Source organism: Rattus norvegicus, chromosome 5, assembly GCF_036323735.1.
Source record: "Rattus norvegicus strain BN/NHsdMcwi chromosome 5, GRCr8, whole genome shotgun sequence".
NCBI lineage: Eukaryota > Metazoa > Chordata > Mammalia > Rodentia > Muridae > Rattus > Rattus norvegicus.
The window spans coordinates 4903653-4918499 of NC_086023.1; positions in this window are offsets into that span (position 1 = coordinate 4903653).

The window sequence follows — 14847 nt, forward strand, 5'->3', positions numbered from 1 at the left end:
CAGGAAAGAGCATATGTCAGCAGCTTGACAGCACACCTAAAAGCTCTAGAACAAAAAGAAGCAAATACACCCAGGAGGAGTAGAAGGCAGGAAATAATCAAACTCAGAGCTGAAATCAACCAAGTAGAAACTAAAAGGACCATAGAAAGAATCAACAGAACCAAAAGTTGGTTCTTTGACAAAATCAACAAGATAGATAAACCCTTAGCCAGACTAACGAGAGGACACAGAGAGTGTGTCCAAATTAACAAAATCAGAAATGAAAAGGGAGACATAACTACAGATTCAGAGGAAATTCAAAAAATCATCAGATCTTACTATAAAAGCCTATATTCAACAAAACTTGAAAATCTGCAGGAAATGGACAATTTCCTAGTCAGATACCAGGTACCGAAGTTAAATCAGGAACAGATAAATCAGTTAAACAACCCCATAACTCATAAGGAAATAGAAGCAGTCATTAAAGGTCTCCCAACTAAAAAGAGCCCAGGTTCAGACGGGTTTAGTGCAGAATTCTATCAGACCTTCATAGAAGACCTCATACCAATATTATCCAAACTATTACCACAAAATCGAAACAGATGGAGCACTACCGAATTCCTTCTATGAATCCACAATTACTCTTATACCTAAAGCACACAAAGACCCAACAAAGAAAGAGAACTTCAGACCAATTTCCCTTATGAATATCGACGCAAAAATACTCAATAAAATTCTGGCAAACCGAATCCAAGAGCACATCAAAACAATCTTACACCATGATCAAGTAGGCTTCATCCCAGGCATGCAGGGATGCTTTAATATATGGAAAATCATCAACGTGATCCATTATATAAGCAAACTGAAAGAACAAAACCACATGATCATTTCATTAGATGCTGAGAAAGCATTTGACAAAATTCAACACCCCTTCATGATAAAAGTCCTGGAAAGAATAGGAATTCAAGGCCCATACCTAAACATAGTAAAAGCCATATACAGCAAACCAGTTGCTAACATTAAACTAAATGGAGAGAAACTTGAAGCAATCCCACTAAAATCAGGGACTAGACAAGGCTGCCCACTCTCTCCCTACTTATTCAATATAGTTCTTGAAGTTCTAGCCAGAGCAATCAGACAACAAAAGGAGGTCAAGGGGATATAGATCGGAAAAGAAGAAGTCTAAATATCAATATTTGCAGATGATATGATAGTATATTTAAGTGATAACAAAAGCTCGACCAGAGAACTACTAAAGCTGATAAACACCTTCAGCAAAGTGGCTGGGTATAAAATTAACTCAAATAAATCAGTAGCCTTCCTCTACACAGAAGAGAAACAAGCCGAGAAAGAAATTAGGGAAATGACACCCTTCATAATAGAACCAAATATTATAAAGTACCTCGGTGTGATTTTAACCAAGCAGGTGAAAGATTTGTACAATAAGAACTTCAAGACTCTGAAGAAAGAAATTGAAGAAGACCTCGGAAAATGGAAAGACCTCCCATGCTCATGGATTGGCAGTAAAAACGGCCATTCTACCAAAAGCGATCTACAGATCCAATGCAATCCCCATCAAAATATCAATCCAATTCTTCAAAGAGTTAGACAGAACAATTTGCAAATTCATCTGGAATAACAAAAAACCCAGGATAGCTAAAACTATCCTCAACAATAAAAGGACTTCAGGGGGAATCACTATCCCTGAACTCAAGCAGTATTACCTAGCAATAGTGATAAAAACTGCATGGTATTGGTACAGAGACAGACAGATAGACCAATGGAACAGAACTGAAGACACAGAAACGAACCCACACACCTGTGGGCACTTGATTTTTGACAAAGGAGCCAAAATCATCCAATGGAAAAAAGATAGCATTTTCAGCAAATGGTGCTGGTTCAACTGGAGGTCAACATGTAGAAGAATGCAGATCGATCCATGCTTATCACCCTGTACAAAGCTTAAGTCCAAGTGGATCAAGGATCTCCACATCAAACCAGATACACTCAAACTAATAGAAAAAAACTAGGGAAGCATCTGGAACACATGGACACTGGAAAAAATTTCCTGAAAAAAGCACCAATGGCTTATGCTCTAAGATCAAGAATCGACAAATGGGATCTGCAAAGCTTCTGTAAGGGAAAGGACACTGTGGTTAGGACAAAACGGCAACCAACAGATTGGGAAAAGATCTTTACCAATCGTACAACAGATAGAGGCCTTATATCCAAAATATACAAAGAACTCAAGAAGTTAGACCACAGGGAGACAAATAACCCTATTACAATATGGGGTTCAGAGCTAAACAAAGAATTCACAGCTGAGGAATGCCGAATGCCTGAGAAACACCTAAAGAAATGTTCAACATCTTTAGTCATAAGGGAAATGCAAATCAAAACAACCCTGAGATTTCACCTCACACCAGTGAGAATGGTAAGATCAAAAACTCAGGTGACAGCAAATGCTGGCGAGGATGCCGAGTAAGAGGAACACTCCTCCATTGTTGATGGGAGTACAACCATTCTGGAAATGAGTCTGGAGGTTCCTCAGAAAATTGGACATTGAACTGCCTGAGGATCCAGCCATACCTCTCTTGGGCATTTACCCAAAAGATGCCCCAACATATAAAAAATACATTTGCTCCACTATGTTCATCGCAGCCTTATTTATAATAGCCAGAAGCTGGAAAGAACCCAGATGCCCTTCAACAGAGGAATGGATACAGAAAATGTTGTACATCTACACAATGGAATATTACTCAGCTATCAAAAACAATGACTTTATGATAATCATAGGCAAATGGTTGGAACTGGAAAATATCATCCTGAGTGAGGTAACCCAATCACAGAAAAACACACAAGGTATGCACGCATTGATAAGTGGCTATTAGCCCAAATGCTTGAATTACCCTAGATGCCTAGAAAAATGAAACTCAAGACGGATGATCCAAATGTGAATGCTTCACTCCTTCTTTAAAAGGGGAACAAGAATACCCTTATCAGGGAATTGAGAGGCAAAGATTAAAACAGTCACAGAAGTAACACCCATTCAGAGCCTGCCCCACATGTGGCCCATACATATACAGCTACCCAATTAGACAAGATGGATGAAGCAAAGAAGTGCAGGCCGACAGGAGCCGGATGTAGATTGCTCCTGAGAGACACAGCCAGAATACAGCAAATACAGAGAAGAATGCCAGCAGCAAACCACTGAACTGAGAATAGGACCCCATTGAAATAATCAGAGAAAGAACTGGAAGAGCTTGAAGGGACTCTAGACCCCATATGTACAACAATGCCAACCAACCAGAGCTTCAAGGGACTAAGCCACTACCTAAAGACTATACATGGACTGCTCCTGGTCTCTGTCCTCATAGGTAGCAATGAATATCCTAGTAAGAGCACCAGTGGAAGGGGAAGCCCTGGGTCCTGCTAAGACTGAACCCCCAGTGAACTAGATTGTTGGGGGGAGGGAGGCAATGGGGGGAGGATATGGAGGGGAACACCCATAAAGAAGGGGAGAGCGAGGGATTAGGGGGATGTTTGCCCGGAAACCGGGAAAGGGAATAAAACTCAAAATGTATATAACACATACACAAGTTAATAAAAAAACTGAAATAAAAAAATAATAAAATCAGAAATATTTTAAAAAAGAAAAGAAAAGCTATTAACGTTTACACAGTCCCCAAAATAGCTGAAAAGAAACAACACAAGAAAGAGCTTATACACCACACACATGCGCGTGCGTGCGCGTGCCACACTCACACACATACCCTGTTTCTCTCCCTTATACATTCAACCAATGTTGTTTTGAGACCATTGAGTGCAACCATTGATTGTAAAAGTTTAAATTCACAGAGGAAGGAAGGAAGATGGAGGAAGACAAAGATGATCCAGATTCTGTGTGGCTTTAAATAGCCCACAGGTAGCTATGAATATCTTGTAAGGGATGGATAATTACAGGACAATTTGTCTTATCTAGTTCTAGAGGGAGAAGACTTCATCATGGCTAGGAAGTATCAAAGCAGGACGAAAAGCTGCAAGATCACATCTTGTAACAGAAATCCAGAGCAGACAGAGAGAACCAGAAGTAAGCTGCCTCAGGCTCCTGTCACCATAGCCAGAGCTGCTCTGACTGCCCTGCCTTCCCCTCCTCCATGAGGTCGGTGTCCTAACTGCCCAGTACAAACCAACAATGGATACGTTGATTTAGTCGAATATGTTGTCACAGCCGTGAGAAAAATAACAAATACCAACATCTCCCTGAAAGGAGAAGTGCTGGCCACCTCATCAGATTCCTGACTTTTCACAAAGCATTCAGTCACAAAAAAGAAGTGAGTATCTGGTATCATAAAAAGACGAAAGCTGTTAAAAGTCACTATTTGTGCAGTTTCCAGGGATGACAAGTTCAGGTTGAAAAGAGAGCATCAAAGTTAGTTATTCAAAAGCTCTTAATGTTGCACAAAGCCGTTTTCACTACAAAGCCTTAATTAAAGTCGCCCCTTAATTATTTATGTGCCACCCAGTGCATTCCAATGATTTCCCTAGAAGTGGCAGCTAACCTTCTGCAGAGTAGAGAGCATTACATACAGTGACTCAGTGACATTCATTCAGACTACTTGCTGATTCTTCCAGGCTGCCTTCAACTGCAGAGAAAGGTGAGAGCTCATGAGGACTCTGATGTGATTAAGATCTAAGACAGTGCTGGTATTGTGAATACTCATTTAAGGCCCAGAGAAATGTAAAACTCTAAGGTTTTTGTTTGTTTGTATTGTTTTGTTTTTGTTTTTTGATGTTTTAAAACGTCAGCTCACAGGAGAACAATCAGACTGAGACTCGAACAGATTTTAAAGAACTAATAACAACAAGAAAAGTGATCAAGTTATCTAATGCAGCCTCCTGGTGAGCAAACTGACTCTGAGGTTGCAGGAGAAACTGTCTGGCAAACTCTAGCCCTGGGCAGGTGAGCTAGAACACTTGACAGAGAAGTATCCCAATCTGGGCCATCTCCATAGTCCCCAAAGCAAAGAGCAAGGATTCATTGGATTCTTATATTCCTAGCTCTTGGAGGGTGGAAGCAGGAGGAGCAAAGTGCTCAAGGTCATCTTTGGCTACATCAGTGTGTTTGAGGTCAGGCTGAGCTTTGTAACACCTTATCTCAGAAAGCAAACACGCAAAGGAAAATCGCAGAAAACAAACAAATGAGCCCCATAGGCACTCACAAAACCTCCAGCATCCTAACAGAATGAGAGGAATGTCTTTCCACTTGGACATCTATGGCAAGAAAGCTACAGACCGTGAACTTTCACATTTTGATGAGCAGAGGGAAAAATTGAGGATGCATCCTGGTGTCCACGAAGCAGGTCAGGCAACATCTGTGCAGCTGCTGGTGGGAGGTGGTGGGAGAAGGCATTGTGGGAAGCTCTGTGACCAGTGAGACTCAGGATAGGAAAACATCCAGTCTGTTAAACTGAATTTTGGATTCACAAATATGGAGTCAAAAAAAAAAAAAGAAAGAAAAAAAAAAGAAAAGGAAAAAAGAAAAAAGGAAGTCAGGTTCAGGGCTTTTGGTCTTTCAGTGATTTCAGTGCAGTCCTTGATCCCTTTGGAGTTGAGTTGTGTTCAGGGTGAGAGATATAGACCTATTTTCATTTCTCTGTATGCTGCTATTCACACCATCTGTCTGCCAAGATGCTGACTTTTCCCCAGTGTGTAATTTTGTTTGCTTTGTGAAAAACAAGGTGTTTTTACATGTATGGAATTACATCTGGATCTGAGTCTTCAATTCTATACATTGATCAATGTGTCTATTATTTCAATAATATGCTTTTTTTATTACTGTAAGCTTTTTAATACAACTTGAAATCTGGGAAAAAAAGTTTAAATCCACTGTAATGACATGTATTCTGTGTTTATCTACAGTTTACCATACAAAGTTATCTTTTCAACCATTTCCATGGAGATAAATATCAATAATTTATCAATTAAATTCAAATACATTCATTTAATTAATTTCAGATTAGTTTACCAAATCAACTGCAAGACCTCAACTCAAACATGAGGGATGATTCTACTACAAAATCATAACTTTTAACAACTTATGGCATCTATAATTTATTATTTGAGTATGTGCTTAGACAATATCCCCTGTAAACTTAGCTTGGCTTAAAACTCATGAACAATATAATGTAGCAGTTTGATCCAGTTCTTCCACACAGCGCTATGCTCCGAGAACTAAGACTCAGACTCAAGATATATTTACAAATACCTTGACAATATAGTGAGTCTATTCTCTAACTAGATCACAATTTAGAATAACTGACTTATTTTAACCTACATTCTGTAACATGCCCACTTAACCATGTTCAGATACTTAGTGTCTCTCTCCTCACATCTTCCAAGGTGAGTCTACTGCCGCATTCTATCTCAGAATTATGTTTTCTCCCAGATTTCCCACTTCTTATTCACCACCTAAAAAATAAGGCATCAGATTTATTATTAACAAGTGCCATACTCATATAGACATTAGATATTCTCTCAGTAATTCCCCTTTGAATTAAAATAATTGTCTCTATTTCAAATATCAATTGAATAAAATTGTAAAATTATAATAGTTATAGGGTGTGATATATATTTACAATGCCAAGTCCATAGTATGTGGTAATTAAGAAAAATATCCTTTTATCTATCCTATCCTGGTGAGTTCAGAGTTCTGGATCTAAATCACATTTTATCCTAACTTGCATTAACAACCTAAAACCATCTTTTTAGGTCTAATAAATCTTCTTAAATATACCAAATTAAACTTTTATTGAGACTATGATTATCTTTTATTCAACACCAAAAGACAACTATGAAGAAATATTTCCTGATTAAGTAGGAAGTGCAGACAAACACTTTCAAATTTTTAAAAATGGCAGACAGTTGGCTGTCGAGACCACTTCAAAGTATTCTAAGACATTGGAGCACTGTCTTCAGCTCTCTTGTTCAAAGTATCTGACAAACCTTATGTGAAGCAGGAATTACCAAGGATTTGCTTACCCTGTATTGGCAAAGCTTGGCAATCAAGTTCCATGCATTTGTTTTCATTTTGATTTCTTTTCTTTTCTGGGTGGCATTCTGTCTGCCGATTAAGTTAGGGCACTTTCTTGGTCCAGAAGCTAGCTTGCCACAAATGAAAACAGCTCTAAATCGAGTTTCTTTGGAGCTCATTATCATCTTCTTCTAAGTTTAATGAGGTACAGCTGGGATCTGATATGTTTTGAAAGACCCTCAGACCGAGGAGACTCTCGCTCCAATCCTGAGGACACCCACCACCCCACAAACATGCGGGACTCAGTCTTGATGTAGGTTTACTTTGGGATACCAATGCACTGGGGCTTGAGACAGTCCTCACGCAGGAGGAATGTGAAGAGCCCAGACCAGCAGAAATGTACAGCTTATATAATCATTTAAGGTTTCACAGTTTCATTAGCTCAGCTAAGTTCATATATGAGAAAACTTTACGATGGCAGCGTTGAATGACCACTCTGCTCATATTTTGACCTTATATTCTGGTTTTCTTATATTTTTATGTCAATCTTACTTTTTTAACATCATTCTTATTTTTACATACCTATGAAAGTGTTAGTATATGTGCCTTGATCTTATGTACAAGACAGAATACAGTTTGTGGTGTTAGAGCTTCCCTTCCACCATCGAAGAAATAGGAAACAATAAAACTGCCAGGTTTGGTGCCAAACATCTTACCTGTATGGTATACTGTTCTGAATGACAATTTCAATTAACCATTTGGCCTTCCTGATTTCTCACCCGAAACTAGATAAAGTCTGAATCACTAAATTCTTATACAAACACTACCAAATGAAGAAGAATGAAACATAAATAATGAAAAAATAGTGACAGTGGTAAACTGCTAATTGTTGATGTGTGTTCTGTTGCTATGTATGATGTTAAATACTACCACAAAATCTGTTTGTTCCCAGGGATGTGGAGATCCTCACATGCACCAAGGCTAATATAACGTTCCTCCTTAGTTTAAAACTACTGTATGAATAAAGATGCCTACAGTCTATAGCTGAGCTGAAGAGAGGCAGGCAGAGCTGCAGTTCCTGGGCTTGAAGTCTGATGCAGAGACCATGAGGAGGAAATCAGAGAGAAGAAGAAAGAAGGAGATGCCATGAAGTAGATGGTTCATGAGAACATGGGCATGAGGGCTTGCCATTTGGAGTATGAGTAGCCTACCTGAATCATGGAAAGTTATATCTCAGAGTTATTGATAGGGAAGTAGACATAATAGAGAGTTGATATCCACCCAGCTTTAATGCTACTAAGTCTTACAATAAATATGAAGGTTTTGTGTCTTTTATGTGGGAACTAAATGATCTAAGGTGGTGTAGAAACCCCCACATAATATTTATACCACAAGAAATAAGTAAATGTCTGCTAAAAACAATTACATAAGATCCATTTCGATAATATCATCTCACCCTACTATGCAGTGTGATACACAGATATAGTGAAATTTCCCAGTGATACTACAGCCAGGATCAACAGTTTTGAAACAAAAAAGAATCTATTTCTCCTGCTGACTTTTTCATTCACATTGCAGTGTAATATAATCCACTTTGACTAGTTGTAAACTTTCCTCTGCTAAAGCCAGAATTTTGGTAGTAAGAATTATTTTCAGAAATTCAATGTTTGATTTAAAAGTCAGAAAATAGTTTCCATAGACAAGGACTTTTATGTACAAAATGAATGTAACAGAATTTTTCCAGCCCTCTGAGAAAACTAGTGTATATTGAGCACAGAATTGCTCAGTTGAATTAAAATGATTTTCATACTTGAAAGAGCTAAATAATTTATGTTACTTTCATTATCTTTTGAGCTAATGATTTTCTTAGCAGAATTTTTTATTTCTAAAGAACTTGAGGAATGAAAACCTCATTCCAAATTTTCAGTGGAACATGCACACACACACACATCTGTGTATTCATGATTGCCTTTTCATAATACTTATCAAATATGTTTATAAGGTTGTAGATAATTGGATCAGCATCTATGAGCACTTACTGCTATTGCAGAGAACAGGGGTTGGTTCAGAGCACATATATCAGGCTGATTACAACTGCCTGTTTCAGGTACAAAGGATGTTATGCCTCTTCTTGGGTTCCAGGATATGTGTGATACACATGAACTCATACAGGCACAGAGACACAGACACAAACACATGCATGCAAACTTTAACAAAAAATCTAATTAAAAAGTGTATTCATAGTGCAGTAGAGTTTGCTCAGTGCTTCTGCCAAGCCTGCGGACCTGATAGTGCCCATGGTTTATCCCCATGAACAACATGGAGGAATAGGAGAACTGAGTACAAGTTGTCCTCTGACCTCCAACAAACAGGGTTTGGTTCAAGTGCATTCGCACACGTACAAATAAACAAATATAAGTATTATTTAAATTTTAATTTATACGAACTAAATTTTGTAGAATATTTTAACACAAATGTTATTTTTTAATGAGTACTATCTCTAGAAAATTCAAGTTCATGAACAGCTATAAGCATGCCAATCCCTACTATGACTAAGTGGTTGTGAAGAAATCTGTAACTCGTGGTAACTATCTCAAGCTTGATAGTGTTCTATTCATATCTTATATTCTCAGTTATAGTTGTTGACTGGGACTGGGGTAGTAGATTATTTGGTAAAGTAAATATCTGTCTAGACTGAGAACTTGAGTTTGATGCTACAAGAAAACATGTTAAAAACTTATGGATAGCGGACTCTCCCCCCACCTCCCCACAATTAAGTTTTTTTGAGCTGTCCTAGAGATCTCACTTGCATCCAGGTCAGCTGTCTCAGAAATGACTATAACTACATTCCCAGGGAAATTTGATATTCTCTTCTAGTCTCAGATAGCACCATCTCACATATATATTAATTAAATTTTGAAAGTACAAAATTGCTCTCTCCTCCAGCCGAGCAAGATGCCCAAAGGAAAGAAGGCCAAGGGGAAGAAGGTGGCCCTGGCCCTCACCTTGGTCAACAAACAGGAGGCCAAAAACTTGGTCAATCCTTTGTTTGAGAAAAGGCCTAAGAACTTCGGCATTGGACAGGATATCCAGCCCAAAAGAGATCTCACATGCTTCATCAATGGCCCTGCTATGTCAGGCTACAGCAAGAGGCATCCTCTATCAGCAGCTCAAAATATCTCCTGCCATCAACCAGTTCACCCAGGCCCTGGACAGGCAAACAGCGACTCAGCTGCTTAAGCTTGCCCACAAGTACAGGCCAGAGACAAAGCAGGAGAAGAAGCAAAGGCTGCTGGCCCACGCTGAGAAGAAAGCTGCTGGTAAAGGGGACATCTCAACTAAGAGACCACTTGTCCTAGAAGCAGGGGTCAATACAGTCACTACCTTGGTGGAGAACAAGAAGGCTCAGCTGGTGGTGATTGCCCATGATGTAGACCCCATTGAGCTGGTGGTTTTCCTGCTGGCCCTTTTTCGAAAGATGGGGGTGCCCTACTGCATCATCAAAGGAAAAGCCAGTCCGGGACGCCTGGTCCACAGGAAGACATGCACCACTGTTGTCTTCACACAGGTTAACTCGGAAGACAAGGGTGCTCTGGCCAAGCTGGTGGAAGCTATTAGGACCAATTATAATGACAGATATGACAAGATCCGCCGCCACTGGGGAGGCAACGTCCTGGGTCCTAAGTCTGTGACTCGCATTGCCAAGTTGGAAAAGGCAAAGGCTAAGGAAGTTGACACTAAACTTGGTTGAATGTACACTTAAGTTTTCTGTACTTAAATATAATTACAAAATTTTTAAAAAGTACAAAATTAAATACAGATGTGGTGATACATTCCTGCAAGCTCAGAGGGGAAGAACTCTGTGATCTATGTTTCAGTGGTCACTCAAGCATATTTGGTTAGTTCTATGTGGAAGATGAGACACTGTCTCAAGAATTTTTTGTTAGATGATTTGACTTACATATATCTGCAGTCTTGGTTTAAAATAGTTTATCAATGTGGTAGAATTCAGTTATCCAAATGGATGCCCTTCCCATTGCTGCCATGATCCTTCCTTTCTGTAGCTATGGTACAGGTGACATTTGTTCTTCACTAAAGTGCCATCTGTGCAAAACTGAGAATCAGTAGAGAAACTAGTGCAGATTTACACCATTAGAGAAAATATTTCTAAATATATCATGAACAGGAAAAGATCCATTTTTCCAAATCATTAATTCTCATTAATGAAGAGAATGTTAGCATGGCTGATTTATGGAGAAATCTTTCCCCAAAAGAACAGAAGTGTATGTGTGCCTAAAATTTTCTTTCCACAGAGATGTGTGATGAATTTGCTGTTCTGCATCACCAGAAACTGAGGAATTCTATTTTTTTTAGACTGACATCAAGGTTTATTTTTATTTTTTTAAAGATTTATTTGTTTATTTTATAAGTACTCTCCTGCTGTCTTCAGACATACCAGAAGAGGGAATCGAATCCCATTACAGATGGCTGTGAGCCACCATGTGGTTGCTGGGATTTGAACTCAGGACCTCTGGAAGAGCAGTCAGTGCTCTTAAACACTAAGCCATCTCTACAGCCCTTATTTTTCTTTAATGCAAAATGACAAAACCTTTTTAATATGCAACCCATCTTAAAAATAAAACAGGACATTATTTTACTGGGTTACTTTTTTTCTTCCATCTTAATTAACTTGAGTATTTCTTATTTACATTTCGATTGTTATTCCCCTTCCCCGTTTCCGGGCCAACATCTCCCTAACCCCACCTCTCCTGTCTATATGGGTGTTCCCCTCCCCATCGTCCCCCCGAGTACCACCCTCCCTCTAACAATCACCTTCACTGGGGGTTCAGTCTTGGCAGGAACAAGGGCTTCCCCTTCCACTGGTGCTCTTACTAGGCTATTCATTGCTACCTATGAGGATGAAGCCCAGGGTCAGTCCATGTATAGTCTTTGGGTAGTGGCTTAGTCCCTGGAAGCTCTGGTTGATTGGCATTGTTGTTTATATGGGGTCTCGAGCCCCTTCAAGCTCTTCCGGTCCTTTCTCTGATTCCTTCAAAGGGGGTCCTGTTCTCAGTTCAGTGGTTTGCTGCTGGCATTCGCCTATGTATTTGCTGTATTCTGGCTGTGTCTCTCAGGAGAGATCTACATCCGGTTCCTGTCGGCCTCCACTTCTTTGCGTCATCCATCTTATCTAATTGGGTGGCTCTGAATGGGTGTTCCTTCTGCCTCTGTTCTAAACGTTGCCTTCCTATTCCCTCCCAAGGGTATCCCTGTTCCCCTTTTAAAGAAGTGAAGCATTCGCATTTATGTCATCCTTGAGTTTCATTGTTCTGTGCATCTAGGGTAATTCAAGCATTTGGGCTAATATCCACTTATCAATGATTGCATACCATGTGTCTTATTCTGTGATTGGGTTACCTCACTCAGGATGATATTTTCCACTTCCATCCATTTGCCTATGAATTTCATAAAGTCATTGTTTTTGATAGCTGAGTAATATTCCATTGTGTAGATGTACCACATTTTCTGTATCCCTTCCTCTGTAGAAGGGCATCTGGGTTCTTTCCAGTTTCTGGCTATTATAAATAAGGCTGCTATGAACATAGTGGAGCACGTTTTTGTTATACGTTGGGGCATCTTTTGGGTATATGCCCAAGAGAGGTATAGCTGGGTCCTCAGTTAGTTCGATGTCCAATTTTCAGAGGAACTTTCAGAATGATTTCCAGAATTGTACCAGTCTGCAATCCCACCAACAATGGAGGGGTGTTCCTCTTTCTCCACATCTTCGCCAGCATTTCCTGTCACCTGAGTTTTTGATCTTAGGCATTCTGACTGGAGTGAGGTGAAATCTCAGGGTTGTTTTGATTTGCATTTCCCTTATGACTAAAGATGTTGAACATTTCTTTAGGTGTTTCTCAGGCATTTGGCATTCCTCAACTGTGAATTCTTTGTTTAGCTCTGAACCCTTTTTTTTTCTTTTTTTCTTTTTTTCTTTTTTTCTTTTTCTTTTTTTTTTTTTTTTTTCGGAGCTGAGGATCAAACCCAGGGCCTTGCACTTACTAGGCAAGTGCTCTACCACTAAGCTAAATCCCCAGCCCCTGAACCCCATCTTTTAATAGGGTTATTTGTTTCCCTGCAGTCTAACTTCTTGAGTTCTTTGTATATTTTGGATATAAGTCCTCTATCAGTTGTAGGATTGGTAAAGATCTTTTCCCAATATGTTGGCTGTTGTTTTGTCCTAACAACAGAGTCCTTTGCCTGACAGAAGCTTTGCAGTTTTATGAGATCCCATTTGTCTATTCTTGATCCTTGAGCATAAGCCATTGGTGTATTGTTCAGGAAATTTTCTTCAGTGCCCATGTATTCGAGATGCTTCCCCACTTTTTCTTCTATTAGTTTGAGTGTATCTGGTTTGATGTGGAGGTCCTTGATCCACTTGGACTTAAGCTTTGTACAGGCTTATAAGCATGGATAGATCTGCATTCTTCTACATGCTGACCTCCAGTTCAACCAGCATCATTTGCTGAAAATGCTATCTTAGGCTCCTTTGTCAAAAATTAAGTGACCATTGGTGTGTGAATTCATTTCTAGGTCATCGATTCTATTCCACTGTTCTATTCATCTGTCTCTCTACCGATATCAGGCATTTTTTTTTTTTTTGGAGCTGAGGACTGAACCCAGGGCCTTGTGCATTCTGCAGGGTTTTTTTTATCACTATTGCTCTGTAATACTGTTTGAGTTCAGGGATAGTGATTCCCTTGGAAGTCCTTTTATTGTTGATAATTTTAGCTATCTTGGGTTTTTTGTTATTCCAGATGAATTTGCAAACTGTTCTGTCTAACCCTCTGAAGAATTGGATTGGTATTTTGATTGGGATTGCATTGAATCTGTAGATCGCTTTTGGTAAAACAGCCATTTTTAGTATATTAATCCTGCCAATCCATGAGCTTGGGAGCTCTTTCCATCTTCTGAGATCTTCTTCAATTTCTTTCTTCAGAGGCTTGAAGTTCTTATCACACAGGTCTTTTTCTTGCTTGGTTAAAGTCACACCGAGGTATTTTATATTATTTGTGACTATTATGAAGGGTGTTCTTTCCCTAATTATTTTCTTGGCTTGTTTCTCTTTTGTGTAGAGGAAGGCTACTGATTTATTTGAGTTAATTTTATACCCAGCCACTTTGCAGAAGGAATTTATCAGCTTTAGTAGTTCTCTGGTGGAACTTTTGGAATCACTTAAGTATACAATCATATTTTCTGCAAATCGTGATATTTTGACTTCTTCCTTGCCAAACCGTATACATTTGATCTTCTTTTGTTGTCTGATTGCTCTGGCTAGGATTTCGAGAACTATATTGAATAAGTAGGGAGAGAGTGGGCAGCCTTGTCTAGTCCCCAATTTTAGTGGGATTGCTTCAAGTTTCTCTCCATTTAGATAATATTAGCTACTGGTTTGCTGTAATGGCTTTTACTAAGTTTAGGTATGGGCCTTGAATTCATATTCTTTTCAGGACTTTTATCATGAAGGGGTGTTGAATATTGTCAAATGCTTTCTCAGCATCTAATGAAATGATCATGTGGTTTTGTTCTTTCAGTTTGTTTATGTAATGGACCACGTTGATGGTTTTCCATATATTAAAGCATCCCTGCATGCCAGGGATGAGGCCTACTTGATAATGGTGGATGATCTTTTTGATGTGCTCTTGGATTCAGTTTGCCAGTATTTTATTGAGTATTTTAGCGTCAATATTCATAAGGGAAATTGGTCTGAAGTTTTCTTGCTTTGTTGGGTCTTTGTGTGTTTTAGGCATAAGAGTAACTGTGGCTTCATAGAAAGA